The 17129-nt window shown below is 40.1% G+C and overlaps 1 protein-coding gene across 1 annotated transcript in view; it reads right to left on the minus strand.

The window, feature by feature from the left end:
* The window catches only part of PDE3A (phosphodiesterase 3A), a 363884-nt gene that overhangs the window by 242807 nt on the left and 103948 nt on the right, over positions 1-17129 (minus strand). The gene's annotated exons all lie outside the window — the stretch shown is intronic.

The following is a 17129-nucleotide window of genomic DNA, read 5'->3' on the forward strand; positions in this document are numbered from 1 at the left end:
GCTAGGAGCTTACCATATTCCATTTGTGGGAAGGAGGACTGACTGGCAGAATGCTTCCAGAGCTATACTACTAACTTGAGCACACAATTGGTGCCTATGAAAATGTGAACATATAGCTAGAGCATTAAGAAGGATTTGGGGTTTTTTGAACTATGTCTTGCAGAGCATAATAGAAAATAAGTCTTAAGACTGCTTGTATCTGAAAGAAAACACCACTTGAAACTTCATAATGGATCTGGTTATTCAGAAAATAGAAAATTAACAAACACAAAAATTCTCCATATTATGAAATTGTTCATTGAGCTTGAAGATAGATTTATAACAATAGTGAAACCACAAAGAGAGGTTCCATAAATGATGTTCATTATGAACTTTATATATATAGTGAATTGTCTTCTTTTTAAAATTTAAACTCAGCTATTAAGATACAGCATTGTGCACTACACTTCTGTCAAAAGCAACATCAGCTTAAGATTGCATGTTTGATTTTGTAGAGCCCTGGGAAAAGTATATTCTGATGATTAGATGGTCACGTTACACATTTCTTTATACAGAAATTCAAATGATTCTTAGAAGCAAGACATGGAACTGGATGGAATGGACTGTAATCAGTCTTCTTCCTTGAATGCACCACAAATACATAGGTTTTGGCATAATTTAATCAAGATTTGGATACCTTTTCCCTTAAACTACCAGAAGACAAACAAACAAAAAAAACAGACTCATGCTACATTTTCTAAATGACATGGTTGTGCCATTTTTTCCTAGAAGTTCAGTCACAATGAGGGAAGGACCATCTCTCGTGATCAGTTAGTGCATTTCGGATGGATGGACAGATGGATGGATGGGGTCCAAACTAAGAGAAAATGTATCCATGTGGATGGTACCCCACTGGCAACCTATTGCTAGAAGGATCTCCAGGCATAATGACTACCACAAGGAAGGTAACCTCCGTGTTTTGGAAGTACAGTGATACCGAGCAAAGTGGTGCTAGCCATGACTTTGTCAAAACAGCTAAAACCAAATTAAGCATCCAGGCTGGAACTGTGTCTTCTTGAGAATTTAAAAAGGCTGCTTCTTTATGGGATCACTTAAAGTGAGGCCAAAAGGAAATCCAGGTGGGACCAATTCACCCCTAGGACACTAACCAACATGGGACGTTCACCCCAGGACACTAACCAAACTTTCTTAGGTACATACCTTGTGCCCCAAGGACAAGCCATCTTGGAGGATGCCCAGCTTGTGGATAATCTGAGGGATTTCACTTTTTCTAACTGCACCATCTCTTGAACTTTTAAACAAACATCAACTTATGTTTGTGACACACTCCTTTTTCTGTAGTTGTTTCCTTAAAGCATTTGAATCGCTAAACAGTTTCCTGAGGTGTGGCAGAAGAATGAGGCCATAAATTAGGAAGTATTTCAAGAAGATTGGCTGAGCAGAAATAGGATGCAGATATGGTTACTGAACATTGAGAACCAAGGTCTTATATCTTGGCTGAGAAGCCTTAAAATTATTGATGTTTCTCTCTCTGAATAGCAGAGGAACCAATAAATAAAAGGAGCTCTTTGGTCCAGGGTGAGATTGGGCATCAGCTGCTATAGTTCATTTCCCTGTCTTACAAAAACAGCGAGGCAGAACATCTGGAACTAGACCACCAAATTTATTTGTAAATTGTGCAGGCTCCAGTCTTACTTATTTGTTTGAGGCTTATCCAGTCACTTAATGCATGTGCTTAAGTGAAAGCCTCAAAAAGGGCGATGAGCTTGGAATTAAATAATGAAAAAAAGCAAAATTCACCATTCTTTGAGCTCGAAGGATCAGGTTTTCTTTCCTATCTAACTTTTTGTGCATGTGTACGCGCATATGTGCTGTAGGGTCTTGCTGAATATTCAGAGTTGTTTGTTTACAAACACTAACACTAAATCATGGTTTTGGTGACCTCCAGAGGATGAGGATGAAATTTCAGAACTTTTTTGTGTGGATAAAAGTTGAGCAGCAGGACTAGTTTGTTTGTTTTTTGTTTTGATCATTGTAGGAGCTCAATCTTGACTTGAGTCAATGAATCTATTCTTTTAATGAGCATTAACATTTCCATTTCTCTCTTTGGGGTCACTTAAGGACACATCCAACCTTATTTTAGCCTTTCCCTAGGGGTCAGGATCCAAGACTTATATTTAAATAAGGATTTCAAGGGGATAACAGCTCATAAGGATCTGGGTGGAAATCCCAATCTTTTGAAGGCACTGGCTGGAAAGACGCAGCAAATATTTCTTCCCACTGAAAGGTAAACCAATGGAAGAGTACACAAAAGGGGATGAATGATGGCCTACTGAAGGGAAGAAGTAGGAATTGTTACAAAGTCCACTTGCCTTCTCCGGGAGGAGGAGAGCTAACTAATTTTTTCCAAGTGGGACTCCATTCGCAAATGCTGGGACTCATCTATAGCAGTGAGAGTAAAGACGGGATTACTTTCCCCTGTTTTGCATTCCTCCCTGCACTCAAGGTCTTGGGTGAAAGGTTTACTGCTTGTCGCAGCTAAGTTGATAGGCAGTTGTGGTTGGTAGAACAGGGGCCCATTTGATGAGCACAGCTGCTTCCACTTACTCTTTTGACTTGGCAAGGATCTCACCGACTGCCGGCTGGGAGTACAAGAATCTGTCCCAAAGCCCTGTTTAGGCTGACATTCCCTGGGAAGGGTCACCTTGGCCACAGCAGAAATAGAGGTTCCCACCTTTTATGCAATGCTATAAATAGCCTGTACTTTTAGTAATCAGACAAACAAAGCTCATTTTCTATTGGCCATCATCCTTAAAACATAGTGGTGAGATCAAGAAAAAGCACTAGGTCTTGCTAAAATGGAAGCAAACAGCACAAAACAGAACTTTCTGCACACTGGGCCACATTCCAGTGGAGTAATTGACCCGTGACATTGCCAGTTTAACAAATCAATTCTCAAGCACTCTCTATAGTGCACTAAATGGTGAAAGACACCATCTCTTCTTGCACTGCTCAGTATGTGTTCTCTCTTAGTACATGCTCTTGATTGCCATTTAAGTGCTAAACTATAATTCTCTAGCAAAAAAATAAAAATATATTCATTGCTGATTAGGAATTGACTTTAGTCATAAACCTTGGCAATAAAGTCCAAGTTTAGTCAACATTTTTCTATGCCACAGTAAAAGTACGTACATAAAACAAATACATGCTAGAAACAAGAAATGAAAGAGAACACACCATAATCCCTGAAATAAAACAACAACAATACTTTGTAGTTATCCAGTGTCTCCCATATAAGGTTCAAATACATGGTTTATTCAGAGCACTGCTACAAGTTTCATTTAAGTTTACATAAGACACAGACAAAAAAGATACTCATATTCTATGTGTTACAAATATTATCCTTAATCCGTTACCAAAGCTATATTATTGAAAACTGACCATTTTAGCATCCCACACACAAAAAGTTGGTCAAGTTCAATTTCTTCAACAAAAGCTACATTGGCTAGGTTTATTATGGGATCTCCCCCACCCCATCCACCTGGAAAACATCAGGTTTCAGAAATGCACAGAAAACAGCAAAAGGAAAGATACCAGACGATGTATAAATGAGCTGATCCAATAAGTCAAATCATATGCTCCCATATTGCTCACAACACGGTCTCCATCTTGTTTACCTTCATGTCTGAATACTCTACAGATCAGCATTTTGTATAGGAAGACTAATGTGCCTAAACTGTGCAAAGCTGTTTCCTCTTTTTAGAGCTAAGAAAACTATTGGGACAATGGAGAACAAGTTCATAGTCCCAGTATTTGGGGGGAGGGAGGAAGAAAGGGGGCAGAATCCTTTCTCTATCTAGTTGCAGGAAACAACATGCCCTTGTTTCAATAAATGTGCTGCAAAAAAGGTTTCCTTCTTCCCTGCAACATGACATTAATATTCTACTTAAGAACCCTCAGAATCCTAGAAGAATTTTATACTAATTTCCTGCTTTCACCAAATCATGCAAACTTTCTTTAGTCAATTGAACAAGAAAAAAAAATCCAGAACTGAAACCATGTACAGTTAAATAAGATTTACCTCAGCTCGAGTAAAAAATCATTACAACTATGTTCTCCAAACTGCATATAAGTGTAATACTGCTGATACAGAGGATTCCCAAAACGTTAACAGCTTCGTCGTTTTGGGGAAGAGACAGAGAAGAATGTGGTTATGTTTAATTAAAACAAAAACATGTATTTCTGTCTATCTATTTCTAATGCCATCACAGCACTCTAGTTTATTCATACAAAACCAGATGCTGTTTAATATTGGGTGCCTTGGATTATCTAGTTTCTTTTTTCCCACTACATCACAAAAGTGGGTATAAAAGAGTCTACAAAGTGGATTGTCTTTACTGCATACACATGAACATCTGGAAAATGGAGCCTAGGATTGTGAAATCCAGTTTGCTAAATACAAAGATTTCTGTTGGGAGAGACAAATAAATGGGCAGCCAAAGGATTTCCAAATGAGGCAGAGAATAGGATTTTTTTTTTTTTTTTTTTTTGGCTACATAACTCAACATGGATGAACAAAACATTTAACAAATAATCCTTCCTCCAACTTTACTTCAGGACCCTCCCCCAGCCCCACCCCCAAAAAAAACAACCCCACAGGAAACAAAACAAAAAACCCCACAACACCACACCTCCCAAGACTGCCACATACTGATAGCCTAGCATATTTTCTTAATCTCTCTAACAAGGATTTCTATGTCAAAAAATCGGCATGTCAAAAAATTGCTACTGACAGCAGAAAGTTAAAATAAAAGTAATAAAAAAACCTAACCTATTATATACTTACAGGGACTAGTGTTTCAGAGAAAAAACATATGATCACGTCAGAAACCATTTTTAAAAGCCCAACTCTGCTAAGTCTACGTGCATCTAGTTATTGTACTTATTGCAAAGAATTAAGATTGTAGGATCAGCTGAAACTAGTTAGTGTTACAATTCTTGTGATTCAAAATAAACTTTATGAAAATGCGTGGCCAGGATCATACCGTGGCTTGAGTCATCTGTATGCGCAAACTCCCAAGAACGGCATCCAAATAACCCAATGAAGCATCAAATGCTTATTTCATAAACACACTTCTCAAGTTGTTGATCATCCCAGTCCAATAAAAATGTTTGGAAAACATTGTACTATAGACAGTAATATCACAGTCTGTCTCTATGCAAGAAAGAAGTGGACAAGAAAGAAGTGGGTCTAATAGCATTTTGTCACTGTTGTGCACGCCCTCAAAAATGTTGATCAAACATTTAGTACTTCTTAAATAAAAATGTAAGCCAGCAGGTTTGCACCACAACAAAACAGTGATCTGTACTGTTTGATAATTTCCTGAGTTACCCCCAGTATAGCAATTCAGCCACTACATCCATAGAGTGGAAACAGAGAGGGATCAGATTTCATCTTTGGACCCAGAAGTGCAGATGGCTGGAACTAGATAAAGTTCTAAGAGAGCAAGACATAGCTGCAGAAACAGTGGACCAGTAGATGCTCCCACCTTGCATGCAAGAAATGGACGGGGAGAAGCAGTAAGAGCAGAAACAGAAGTGAGTCATCAGCAATTAGTATCAGAATCATGACAGCTGCATAGGACAGGCTGGCTTGTGGGATTCTACAGGTTGGCACAAATCATGCAAATCCTTCACTGACTGCCATGAAGTTAGTATTGCCAACAGGTTACCACACTGATTTCCTTTTTCTAAGTATAAGGAGAAAGGTCAAAATTATGCTCTTAGATTACAATCCTGCACTATTAAATAAATGGGAGCTGTGCTATTGACTCAAGGATCATAAAATAAGTCCTTGAGCCCTGATCCTGCTATGAGCTCCCCATAGGCAGAACTTCAGTAAACAGAGCTCTTTATGGGTGCATGACCCATGCAGAGGTCTTTGCAGGATGAGAGCCCTGTGTGGAAAATGCTCTCATTTTAATGGTGACCACTGTAGCTAGCGTTTAGGTGGAGAATATGCAGCCTGGGGCTTTTTACATCACTACCATTTTTGTATGCGGAGACCCTACTTTTCAGAACAGCTTCCCTCTTATCTGGCCCAATGTTAACTTGCATTAATGTGCACTAAAACAGTAACATCAGAGACACCAAAGCTCACTTTTTTTTAAATTGAATGTTGAAAATGTTCACATGAAAAAAAAAAAAAAAAAAAAAACAGTCTGGTGAAGTATCCAGCTAACCATTTTTTTGGGGGGGGGGGGAGGGGGGAAGAAGGGGGTCAGGAATGATATTATCTTTAAATACAAACATACATACAAAGTATCAGCACAGCTGCCTTTTGTTCTGTTACTTCTGACCACTCTCTTAAAAAAAAAAAAAAAAAAAAAAGCATATATCTGTTTAGAAGCCACAATTAAATTTAGTTACCTGTACTTTCTCCTGCAGCTTGCATAGGAGAAAAATCCAGCTACTTAAAAAAAAAAAAAAAAAAAAAAAAAAAAAAGAGGACAGCAAGTAAATGAAAGTGGCTTTTGAGAGAAAACAGAGGATGGTATGTCGAGGTACTTTCTTATACTTATAAAAGCATGAGTAGTTTCCTACTTAATTACCTCACAAAAAGAGAGGTGTAGCATAAAAATAAAGTGTGTGTTTTATGCCCTAACTTTCATCTTAAAACATTTTAAATGACGGCATGCATATTCTGAGAACAACAGTGTTATGACTCCTGCAAAGTCCCACCACTACCTCAATCTCCCAGTTTCTCCACAGATGCTAATCCACTTGTTCCAGCGAACTCCTATTTACACCACTGGAAGATCTGACCCAGGAATTTGAATGTCAGTGTAGGCTTCTTGGAGCGTAAACTGTTATATGTTTCTATAGCACTGAATAATGCCTGGAACTCAAATAATTAGCAACATATAGCATGCACTTACTCCACACATGCATTATCAATCTGTCTACAGAAAGCATGCATCAGCTCTCAAAGTGCAGTACACATGAAGCCACTTATATTGAAAAGTGTTTTGTAAGAAAGTACTCTAGGAGAATAGTCTCACATTGTTTTAGTACATCCCTAGTGGAAATTCCAACAGGCTATATTGGGATTCTGATAATTTCTGCAGGACTCAGTGGTTTCAGCTGGAGAACAAGAAGCCCCAGGAATCAATACACCTGCTTCTCTGTTCCAAAACCTAGCTGGACAACTGGAAGCAAATGAAAAATGTCAACTGGGATTTCCACTGGAGTTTCATAGTTTTTAATAGATCCTTTTTTCACAGATTTCAAGGCCAGAAGGGACTGCTGTGATCATCCTCATCTGACCTCATGTACAACACAGGCCATAGAACTTCTTCAAAATAATTCCTAGAGCAGATCTTTTAGAAAAACATCCAATGTTGATATAAAAAATGTCAACAACATAGAACCCACCATGACCCTTGGTAAATTGTTCCAATGGTTTACATTAACACAGTCAAGTACTGTCACGTCTACAGGGTGAACCGCACCTTAGACCCCATTAGTCTCTCGCGTGCACCCCTTAGGAGACAGGCCAGGCTTTCTGAACCTCAGTCTGGGTAGGACCACATGGTTCAACCACTCTTACACTGGTTCTCCGGGCTGCAACCCTCCTGGTTCCCAACCATGCTAATGATACCAGCCCAATTTGGTTTTGGCACCTGTAATAGTTTCCCTTTCGGAGTCTGTGACATTATAAGTTTGCAGTGACACACAGAAACAGTGTCTTCAAAACAAAGCATTACTTATTTATTCCTCAAAAGGTACAAAGTGCAAAGGGTACCAACAACAAAAGGCCTACATGCATGGGTCCTACTTACACCTTTGACTTTCCTTGCCAGCTATTGTAAATTCCCCTCAGCCCAGCTAACTCCATCTCTGGCAGGGAGAAACAGCCTGCCCTGCTGTAGCAGGCTCTGTGTCTCAGTTTGTCAGCTTTCACTGCCACATCCTAGGTAGCCTCTGGCCACTCGCTTCACCCCTCCTTTTTCTAGCATCTTTGAGGTTTAGAATCCCCTTTGATCCTAAGCTCAGCCTTAAGAAAAAGTAAACCTCTCCAGTTTGGATGGAGCAGTCCGGGGGTATTCCCTAACTCATATCTTCCCAGCATTGCTTCCTCCAGAGGCCTTATCACTGCCATTGTTTTGTTTACTTTTTCTCCCTTTACACTCTCCTCTGATTTAACACCTTGTATTCAGATAGGTTAGGATCAAACAGATAACCTGAGGGGCATATGATATTTATAATAAATTACACTTGTCCCCCTCTTCTCCACAAGTACATTTAGAGGTTTTAACATCGTTTCTAATAACTGGACAATTTAAAATAATTAATTGTTTTTCTTTTCTAATACGAGCACATTAATTCTTTTCCCATGGTGTGTAAGTGTGAGAATACATGCTAGTAATGTGTGTTGGGTTGAAAGCTCTAGCCAGTTCAGAGATTTTAAGGCCAAAAGAGACCACTATGACCATCTAGTCTGACCTTGTGCATCACACAAGCCATAGATTTCACCCAATAATTCCTGCAGTGGAAGGAACTAGTCTTTCCTACTACATAAGTGAACAAAATCAAGCCTAGATACTTATGCTTGAACTAAAGCCTCCAGATTACTCTCCAAGTACATTTAATCCAATCTCTGCTTAGTCTGCCAACAATAATGGCAGTTCAGTGTCAATTATTTAGGAAGCTCTTTTCATGATATGGGCACTTATGTACTGAACTAATCAAATGTCCCAGTCATATCATGTAGGTCAAATATATCATAAGTTAACAGCTAGCCAACATAACTGTAGGCTTATGCATGCAAAGCGGCTATTTTATTTCTTATATGCCTCAATAGTACCAATTTAGAGCCAAATTCAGGGGAGATGTCAGCTGTGAGGTAGGTTACACACAACTGGTCTTAAGTGACTAAATCAGACGTTGAATGGAAGGAAGGATGGGGATGTAGGAAGAAAAGTCACCAATGAGTGAGAAAAGGAGTACCTGTGGCACCTTAGAAACTAACAAATTTATTTGAGCATAAGCTTTCATGAGCTACAGCTCACTTCATCGGATGCATTCAGCGGAGAGTAAATTAGAGCTTTCTCTGTTTCATCTTACACCTTCTTACGCCCCAAGACTTGTTTTTCCTGATACAGCTCCTGCCTACTCAGCATGGCAGAGGGGCATTGCTGGCACATGATGGCATATATCACATTGGTAGATGTGCAGGTGAATGAGCCTCTGATACTGTAGCTGATGTGATTAGGCCCTATGATGGTGTCCCCTGAATAGATATGTGGACACAGTTGGCAAAGGGCTTTGTTGCAAGGATAGGTTCCTGGGTTAGTGGTTCTGTTGTGTGGTGTGTGGTTGCTGGTGAGTATTTGCTTCAGGTTGGGGGCTGTCAGCACTAACCCAGCAATGCCCCTCTGCCATGTACATTGGTCAAACTGGACAGTAAAAGGATAAATGGACACAAATCAGACATCAAGAATTATAACATTCAAAAACCAGTTGGAGAACACTTCAATCTCTCTGGTCACTCGATTACAGACCTAAAAGTGGCAATACTTCAACAAAAAAACTTTAAAAACAGACTCCAATGAGAGACTGCTGAATTGGAATTAATTTGCAAACTGGATACAATTAACTTAGGCTTGAACAGAGACTGGGAGTGGATGGGTCATTACACAAAGTAAAACTATTTCCCCATGTTTATTTCCCCCCCCGCACTGTTCCTCAGTTCTTGTCAACTGCTGGAAATGGCCCACCTTGATTATCACTACAAAAGGTCCCCTCCCCCCCCACTCTCCTGCTGGTAATAGCTTACCTTAAGTGATCGCTCTGGTTACAGTGTGTATGGTAACACCCATTGTTTCATGTTCTCTATGTATATAAATCTCCCCACTGTATTTTCCACTGAATGCATCCGATGAAGTGAGCTGTAGCTCACGAAAGCTTATGCTCAAATAAATTTGTTCATCTCTAAGGTGCCACAAGTCCTCCTTTTCTTTTTGCGAATACAGACTAACACAGCTGCTACTCTGAAACCTGTCTTATCACAGTTATTCATTTAAGCTTTAATTCATACAGTTGCCTCTCTGCTTTCATAATGTTCTGCAAGAGCACTGGCAAGTACAAAAGAGCCAAGGGAACCACTCAAACACATTTAACCTACATACAAGGAGCTAAGGGAGCTATTTCAGCCCTGCTTTCCAATAAAAATAAAAGCACATGCAAAACCAGTTACGAGCATTGCCTTTTGGAGCCCCTGGATCTAACAGATGTAGTTTGCAGATTCTCTCATATTGTGTCTATTTTCACAACAGCCCTAAGAGACAGTATTCAGTCATGGAAAAACCCAAAAGCTTGTTTTCTATATCTGTAGTAATCAGAAACCTTTTGCCTGCTTTGTTTAGCTACAGCTTTCTTATCTGTTTTTCCTTTTGTGTTTGCTACTGACTGGCAGCAGTAGCAAAACTGCAGGCTAGTCCTCAAAATATTTTCTTCCTCTAAAGGATTTTCCTGCATTGTCATAAATATGTAAGCTTCCATGGATTTCACACATTAGCGTGACTTTACCTAGCAATATGCCACTGTCCTCTCCTACTTTTGGTTCTATATGACAGGAATGCATTCTCTCAATGCACTACTGCAACTGCCATTAATATTGATAAGTATTAAGTATATGCACTAGAGAAAACAGACCCTTCAGTGTCTTTTGAAATACAGCTATGCCAGCCAGAGCTGACATAATCCAGGTGCAATATGGGCACAGAGCAATAAGTTTAGTGATTAGAGCAAAGAATTGGGAGTCAGGTCCCTGAGTTCTCTTTCTGGTTCTATCACTGGTAGTCATTATGCAACCTGCAGCAAGCCATGTAACTTCTGTGCACCTCACCTTGCCGATACAAAGAAATAACACCTCTTACCTATTTCAGTGTTGAGGCTTAATTAATGTCTGTAAAATGCTTTTCTATCTTCAGATAGAAAGGGGGATCAGTTTATGTGCATGCATTTTAAAAAGAGCAACGATTCTATAGTAGATGATAGTGTTTCAAAAATCCAGCTACATAATTAACATATTTGACAACAGTTGAGATATTTCATCTCATTATCACAAATCATTTCAGACAACTGTATAAATTAACACAAAACTGACAGCAGGAGAGAGCAGGTTGCTTAGATAACGCCCAATTTCCCATGCTTCCAACATCAGTGAAAAAGTTCTTCACGTCATATTCTTACCTTAAAACTAAGTCAGAAGTCACACTTTTCAATGGAAATGGTTGTTTACATCCATGCCAGACCAGTCTAAAACAGAATCCCTACTAGGGAATGCCTTGCCTGATGCACTGAATCATGTCAACACACATATGTTGATCCAAGAATGTTGAAAAACATTTGATATAGTCAGAAGAGCACCAACTCAAGATTATATAAGATTTCAAATGGATATTGAGCAGAAATCTTAGATAAATCACCAATTCTTCACTAAATAATTCACCCTTCTCTCAAATTCTCATTCTCTTTGCATTTTTTATTTAATACCTTTGCGTTCTCATGGGAAATGATGTTTTACAATTGGGACATTTTGTATTTTCCTCATGCTACCCATAACTCAACCAATCCAGTAAATGTGAGCAAAACTAAACCACTTTACAAGTCCACAGTTCATTCCTTCGAGCTCAAGTATCCAAGCCAGAGAGAGATAACAAAAAGAATTCCCAGGAGCCACATCGTACTCTATTTATGATAGGTCTGGTTTAATCCACCAACAAAACTAACAAGGCTCATTTCCTGAACTGCTTTCTCCATACATTAGCTCTTGAAAGGAATAAATTAATGTGCTAACAAGAAAAGTAAGATTACAATGAGAACATATTATGAAATTAACAGATCAGAATATGGCAAGCCTATCAGTTACATTACAGAAAGCCTCGATGGGGAAAAAGGGAGATTCTCAGGAAACTGATAAAGTGCCATGTAATAATTTATAATAGCCAAAAGTTACCAACTAACAATTTCTTGTTTCCACTGAAGTAGCAGGATCCACCCAAACTGAACTTCAGTTTATTTAAAAATACTAAAGTAGCCCCACCCTTCATTTGAATGCCATTTTCCAACCTAACCTGCTGTATTCTTTGTTTCTTTGATTTTTCCATTCCATTTGAAATCCTAGAGATTTCCAAATCCACCCATTCTTAGAATAAGAAAGCTCAGCTATTTTTTAACACTATATAAATGACATTTTCCTATAATATACTATTAAAATGTGAGCAGTCCACATTTAATGGTCCAACTAGCATGTGCTACAACAGAATAACTTATTCTTTAAGGCTCAGTAATGAAAGGTAAAGTCCACTGGCAATACTGTTTATAATTCCAGAAATTAAATATATTAGTAGTTAGTGAAATCCCCAAAACCAGAGCTGCTATTAGGGAATCAGTAGGAAATGCGTAACCTTGGTACAGACTGAACACACAGGAACAACCCCTGCACTGTGAGAAGTGTGGGTTTCAAAACAACAGGGGCCAAATTCATTCCTTTGTGTGACTCCACTGAAGATACCCTAGTTATACCAAGGATGAATCCTGTCTATGAAATCAAACTATTCTGCTGCTTCCAGCTACTTTGTTTGAACTAGTGAAACTCAGACAAAGCATAAAGGCCATTTGGGAGAGAAGGACCAGAAAAAGGCCCAGTAGCACAAAGACAGATGGTAATACAGAAGCTGTGCCTGAGCTCTAGCAAGACTTCACAATTTACCTTTCCTGGCTCCAAAAAAGTTCCCCCCATTTATTATTTAAAAAACACCCTAAAGATCCACTAATTTTTCAAAGCCAATTAATGATTTTTTGGAGCCTGAGCTATGGTTTTTGAACAGCTGGGATTGACAATGAGTGTAATAAAAAGTATGACTATTGGTAATCGGATCACTTTCTATTACTCCCTTTTGTCTACTTAGATTGTAAGCTCTTTGAGGCACAGACCATCTTTTTTTTAGTTCTGTGAAGCACATGGCACACATCCAGCATGCTTTTAGGTGTTCTAATTACAGATTTGAGAAAGTCTAAATTCATGTGGATTTTATGGGCACACACACAGGCGGCAGGGTTGCCAACTGTCTGATAGCAGAAAACTGAACACCCTTGCCCTGCCCCCTCCCCCTCTTTGAGACTCCACCCCCCTCTCCCTTCATCCGCTCTCCCTCTGTTGCTCACTCTCCCCCACCCTCACTCACTTGCTCACTTTCAGTGGACTGGGCCGCGGTTCCCAGCCAATGGAAATTGCAGAGGCGGTGCTTGGGGCGGGGGTAGCGCGCGGAGCCCCCTGGCCGCCCCTGGACCTAGGAGCCAGAGGGGGGACATACCACCACTTCCGGAAGCTGTGGGGACCAGGGAGCCTGTCTTACCCTACTGCACTGCCAACCAGACTTTTAACGGCTCGATCAGCGATGCTGACCGGAACTGCCAGGGCCCCTTTTCAACCGGGTGTTCCAGTCAAAAACCAGGTGCCTGGCAACCCTAATAGGCAGGGGAGGATTAAAGGAGACTGGAGAAATATCATAATGCTGTTAAATTTGCAACATAGACAGAATCTTGGATGTTTCTCCTACAAATCCAGACCTAAAGAGTATAGACACAACCATATTGGAACAGATACGGCAATAGGAAAGATGAGTGCTCTGATAGCTAATCACTACATATTTTTCAGCACTGCAAACACCCACCAACTTCCATTGATCACAACAGGAGAGATTGGGCGGTCTGCACTTTTGAAAATCTGGTTGGTGCCTAAATAGAGAGATTTTATTTTTAAAAGCTTATACTTACATGTTTTCAGCAGACTTTTTGTCTCTGAATTGTTATCTCATCACATACATTTTGCACGTTTATCTAAATTTTCTAGTCTGAATAAAAAGCTTTTCTATCTTCGTCTCAACTGAAGACAAGTAGCTTGCACCTTATATCCATGGCCCAACAAAATTCACAATTCATTTTCGTTAATTTCACGGCCATTGCATTTTAAAAATCTTGAACTTAATGGTTTCAGATATTTAAATCTTAAATGTCACAGTGTTGTAAGAGTACGAATATGTATTTTAAAATGGTAAAATATAAACATGAAAAGCCCATGACAACTCCCACCCCGAAAAGTTATGACCCCTCATGCTACCCGTACTTCTGCGCTACTGCTGGCGGCAGCGCTGCCTTCTGCTCTCCAGCCACCCAGCTCTGAAGGCAGTGCAGAAGTAAAGGTGGCAATATCACAACTCCCCTGCAATAGCCTTGCAACCCTCTTTTGGGTCAGGAAGCCCAGTTTGCAAAATGTTGTTTAGTATAGGGTAAAAGTACACAAGAGAGCAGATTTCACGGGAGAGACCAGATTTCACAGGCCGTGATGCATTTTTCATGGCTGTGAATTTGGTAGGGCCCTATTTATATCTAATTAAAGGATGCAGTCAGGTCCCAAAAGGATCCAAGGACAGCTTGGTGCAGCTCATTTGCACTGATCTTGTCAGCCTTACGGGACATTTGCAGGTAGAGTGAAAGACGCCCCCTTTTTCTTGGATTTTCAGTATGGCCAACTCTTGTGATTCCATCATAAGTTTCAAAATATTTGGTGTTTTTCTTAAAAATACCCAGCATCTGGAGTCACATAATTATGTGAGAATCCCTGTTTTTATCTGGGGGAAAAGTAAGTTTCTAGCCCTCAATATTGTGGAAAAAAGCTTGAAAAACAGGAACACTAAAGATTTTTTAAAAAAATTGAAAGCAAATATAATTATCACATGATTTTAAAGACAAGCTCATGATTTTTGGAGGCCTGACTTGATTTTGAACAACTTTGAGTTGGAAATCGTAGATTTCATGCATGACAAATTAAAAGAATTCAATTTTCCTCAGAATTTCTGTTTTCAAAGTCTGGACAAAAAAAAAATACAGAAAACAGCTCTATTAATAGCAATGGCTGTTTAGCTTGTGGTCCCTTTAACTTGTATTATAATTTTTAATGTATTGGACAGGCACTCAGACCAATAAATGGACACCTATAGCTGCATTTTAGAAATTTGAAGAAATATACATTAGTAGACATTTTATTGTTATTTAACTTGTGCTTTAAAGCACATACTGCATTAACATGAGTAGCTAGTTACAAAAATGACGTAAGGATGCCTGATTATGAAAGATTGGGCACTCTGAAATATCAAATGTCTCAAAACTAGATGTCTCAAGTTGAGTACCCAAAAACTGAGGCACTTAAAGACTTGTCAGTTTTGAAAATCTTAGTATAGACCGAAGCACAAAAGTGAGATTACCAAACACTGCCACAGCCAAGGAAGTTACTGCTGCCAGATTGCCCTTGTGATGCTGGATATTAAGCAAAAGCTTAACCAAATAAGAATTTTAAACTGTGCCCTCAAGTCCATCAACCCCAGATTCTCACATTCCACTAGAGGGAGCAGCCAGCAAGTATCAAAGGCAAGAGGGTAACCCACTGAGCAAATTCCATGAAGTTCAACCCTTGGGATAAGGACTGAAGCAAGAGAGTCCTCACGCTGGTTTTATCTGGGCTATAAAGCAGGAAGGTGATTTTTCAGATAAGACTTATCAATAGCAGAGTTCAGGGACAGGTTTGTTCAGCAAATCAAACTGTCTCAGGATTACTGCTGCTCATGAACTGTGCGTAACCAGATCACAGCTCTCTCCCTCTCAAGGAGGAATATTTAGTCACAGTCTTGTTTCATCTGCCTGCCTTTCAAAAAGGAAGACGCAATCTCCCACAATTTGTTAATTGGCATTCTTCAGTGGGCCAACACAAAATAAGACTCCAGACAGACACTGATGGTCAAAACACTGTTGTCCCTCCTGACCTTAGGCACAAAATAAATGAAGTGTCTGTTGATATTTCACTGTCTGCACTGACTTAAAAGGCATGATTTTACATCGTGGTGTAAGTGTTGTGTAGGCGCAAGAGCTTATTGGCAACAGCTGTCCCTCATTTACACTTGAAAGGGAATGAGCCTCTCAAGCAGAGCTTAATCACTGCTGTGGGGTTTTTTTTGTTCTGTTTTTTTTTTTTTTTTTTTTTTTTTTGAAGGTTATAAAGGATACAGTGGGCAAACAGGCAAGAATGAGGAAGACCGTGAGTATGAATGAAAGCAAAGCCGTTCTCGCCTGTCTACCACCGTGATGACAGTTCCTGCTGGTCAAGGATCAGATTTTACTACTTAAACTTCAATGTCCTTTCCCTACTACACTCTTGTTAGAACAATGCACCACCACTAGAACACAGTGCTAGCTCCATATTCATGATGGGTTAATAGGAAAACACACACACCCACCCACCCCCCCTTTGGCTGATTCTTTGCTTTAAACTGCTATCCATTATTATGGGGGAGAGGTAAAACTGACCATTTGTGGTCATTAAAGATTCAGTGCCCTTTTTTTCTAAGAGTAGGGGTGACAATCGCAGTGATCTGGCAAACTCCAACTCAGGTAAATGTGTTCCACTTTTCTGAATTCCCTCTGCAGCTTCAATGTGAGGCAGTGTTCTTCACTCCCATCCTAACTGGCTGTGTGCTGCCGTGTGATATTAAACAGCTATCTGAGGGCTGGTCAACAGCACCACAATGAGTACCTGAGGGGTGTAAACTGTAAAGCACTCTAAAGTGTTGCGCTCTAGCTGCCCACGTAGACCCTGCTGATGTGCTCTAAAAGGCTGCTAGAGTGCATTCACATAGAACTGTTTCAAACAAGAGTACATCAACATGCACTAGGTACCTTTTAGAGCACATAAGCAGGGCCTACACAGGGCAGCTTGCGTGCAACACTTGAGAGTTCTCTACAGTTTACACCCCCTCTGGTGCACATTGCCACATTGCATAGACCAGTGGTCTCCAGCCTTTTTATGCCCAAGATAACTTTTTGAATCTAAGGGCAACCCAGATCTACCCCACCCCTTCCCTGAGGCCCCACCCCTACCCCACAGCCCTGACCGGTCACTCAATCCCCCCCATCCACCCCCCCCCCCGATTCCCCCTCGCTCGCTCTCCCTGACCCTCACTCACTTTCACTGGGCTGAGGCAGGGCATTAGGGCTCAGGCGGGGGTGCA

The sequence above is a fragment of the Eretmochelys imbricata genome, chromosome 1 (genome assembly GCF_965152235.1).
Source record: "Eretmochelys imbricata isolate rEreImb1 chromosome 1, rEreImb1.hap1, whole genome shotgun sequence".
Lineage (NCBI taxonomy): Eukaryota > Metazoa > Chordata > Testudines > Cheloniidae > Eretmochelys > Eretmochelys imbricata.